This window comes from Equus przewalskii, chromosome 31, assembly GCF_037783145.1.
Source record: "Equus przewalskii isolate Varuska chromosome 31, EquPr2, whole genome shotgun sequence".
Taxonomy (NCBI): Eukaryota; Metazoa; Chordata; class Mammalia; order Perissodactyla; family Equidae; genus Equus; species Equus przewalskii.
In genome coordinates, this window is record NC_091861.1 from 6,325,542 (window position 1) to 6,328,862 (window position 3,321).

The following is a 3,321-nucleotide window of genomic DNA, read 5'->3' on the forward strand; positions in this document are numbered from 1 at the left end:
CTGCATATTGTCAGCCTCCTGGAGAAGAGATCTGAACCGGTAGATCCCAACTTCAGGTCGGCCTTCAACTGCCCCTAAACCATCAGAGGGCCACAGGCCAGGAAGGTCTGAGTGAGCCACCCCCCTTCCTAGACCAGCCTCGACACAAACGCAATAGGGTCAACCCCTCCAGCATGTGGTTTGAAGCAACATTCTCCTGAGAATTTCCTTGAATATGTGAAGCACTTTGGGAAGCAGCCACATTGAAACATAAAAAGCAGTGAATTCTGAGGAAGAAGATGTAAATGAGAATCCTGATCTCCGAGGCTACCCTTTGCTATCTGCACATCTTTGGCGAAAGACCTTACACTGTCCAAGCCTCAGTTTCCCCATCTGTTGTGAGGATTATGTGTGAAAACATGTGGCAAACTTTGAACGTCTACCAAATATTTGCTATTGCCAACACTTGTTGGATATCAGATGACTTATGTGAGTTGTATTAATGAAAACAATGTGTGACAGTATGGAACATATTTCTCCACTGTTTCAGATGAATTGTTCTATATAAATATCAGGCTATATTCCATCACTGTATTAAGATTTTCCTTTTAAGTTGCTGATAACTGATTTTTTTTTTAAAGATTTTATTTTTTTCATTTTTCTCCCCAAAGTCCCCAGGTACATAGTTGTGTATTCTTAATTGTGGGTCTGTCTAGTTGTGGTATGTGGGACGCCGCCCCAGCGTGGCTCGATGAGCGGTGCCATGTCCGCGCCCAGGATTCGAACCGACAAAACCCTGGGCCACCTGCAGCAGAGCATGCAAATTCAACCACTCAGCCACGGGGCCGGCCCCTGACAATTGATTTTTAATGTTAACCCACCTAATGTATAATTTCACGTATAAGTAATAGATTATCAAAGTCGGAGGACCCTTAGAAATTACCTGGTCCAGCTTGTTTCAATAAGATTTTCGTTCAAAGTCATATTTAGTTTTGGCAAACCTAGACAGACAACCGTTGGGTTGCTTGACTCCCTGTCTCTCGTTTCCTTCAACTAGAAGAAAATAAATTACCCTTTATGACACAACTGTAAACAAAATAAATAAATTCTATTCTCCTGCTCACTTTAAAATACCAACATGGATAATTAGACAGGAAACAAAACCCAGTTGAGATATGAAAGAGAAACAAAACATTTCCAGCTTAATGAACCAGAAAAAACAAAAACAAAAAAACAACCTCACACCATAATTACTGCTATTATCTGATGGGTTGGCAGCAAGTTAATAGAGGGGCACTCCAGACAAAGGACGTGATCAACGATGTTGCTATTTGCACACAGTTGAGAAGCCTGCTGCCTTGAAATAGGAAAGGGTTCAAGGGTGTGTTACAGCACTTATCTTTATGAAAAGATACTTTTTATAAATTATCTTCCTGGCTACACTGTGAGCCTTGCTAGGATAGAGCCAATGTCTTTGTCATCTTTTTTCCACAACACTCAGCAAAATACCTAGCATAGAGTAGGTATTCACTTTTTTTTAAATGAATGAATAAATACACTTACTCTTTTATTCGTGGAATTAGGAGAATAAGACAGAAAAAAAAAAGATGAGGTATCTGTTAATAAAAACAAACATGGGGGAATCTCCCTTTAATATCCATTAGAAATGGATTCTGTAAGAGATGTGTTTTACACAAATGCATAAAGATATATACACCCCTATGTTCGTCGCAGCATTATTCACAATAGCCAAGACTTGGAAGCAACCTAGGTGCCCATCAAGGGACAAATGTATAAAGAAGATGTGGTATATATATGTAACAGAATACTAGTCAGCCATAAGAAAGGATGAAATCCAGCCATTTGTGACAACATGGATGGACCTTGAGGATATTATGCTAAGTGAAATAAGTCAGAGGGAGAAAGTCAAATACCATATGATCTTATTCATAAGTAGAAGATAGAAACGATGACAAATAAACACATAGCAACGGAGATTGGATTGGTGGTTACCAGAGGGGAAGGGCGAGGAGAGCAAAAGGGGTGATTAGGTGCACATGTGTGGTGATGGATTATAATTAGTCTTTGGGTGGTGAACATGATGTAATCTACATAGAATTTGAAATATGTTATGATGTACATCTGAAAGTTATATAATGTTATAATCCAATGTTACTGCTATAAAAACAAAAAATTTTAAAAAAAGAGAGAGAGATATGTTTTAATTTGCAACTCATGTTGAGCAGGTGGGTTGGACCTGGTGGGGATCCGTCTCCCAACAGGCCGTCTGAGCACCAGGTTCAAGCAGAGGCGGAGCTCTGCCAGACTCTCTTCAAAGCAGCTCACAGTTCTCGCTGAGCAGCTCCGTGGGTATGGTTTGTTACAAGGTTCTTGACAGTTTCTGGCTGATGACTTATTTCAGTTAGAGAAGTCTTCCTCTCTATTGCCATTTCACATTGTTTGTGCCCTGAGGAGTTTTACACAATAGAAAGATGACAGAAATATAAAGCTATGCAATAGTTCCATAAATACGAGTGTGTTTAATTTTTTCGCAGCTCATTGTCTTTCCCCTAAAAGGGTGAGCAATGAAAATGCTAAACTCTTCCCACCTGATGACGGTCTGGGCCCAGACCGTCATCCTCATGTCACTGCATTGGAGCCTTTTGGCTCTCCTGATCCCCGCCCCCCAGCCTAGCTTTTTTACACTGGCCACCTGACTGCTTCCTGATTTTTCCTGGGTCCACCTGTTGTTATGTGAGAGAGAGTCTCTCACCTATACCATGAAATTTTCCCTCTGTCTCCCCACAACATGGTTTTCCTTTCATTCTCTTCCAAAGCTTGTTATTGCCTTTTGTCGCTTTTCTGAATTACGTGGTTCCTATTATTTTCTCAATTCACACGCCATCAGATTCCTTACTCACTTTTAGCCTTCTGGAAAGTTTTCTTACCATCTTGGACTTTCACTTATTTCCTGGCATTTTATATAGCCAACCATTGTGCTTGGTTCTGAAGACAGACAGGAAGGGTGATGAGAGAGAGGGTGTCTGCCTGGCAGCCCCCAAAGGCCCCCTCAGGCTGACAGCACCATGAACTGGCTGTAGTCTTGGCCTTGGAGGTCCAGAAACATACTCTGGGACTCTTGGAGCTCATCTGTCTGAAGGAGACTGACTTGTAGGAACACATTCATAAGAAGTTTCTATAGAAACTCAAATTCTAATTTGTTGACTAACAATAGTGGACGTTTCCTCACCTCGGCTAGGATCCCTGTAACTCCCAGCCAGAGCACCTGCTTTTCTGATAGTGAGCTGCCTGGGAAACCAAATAATCAAAAGATTGTTTAGT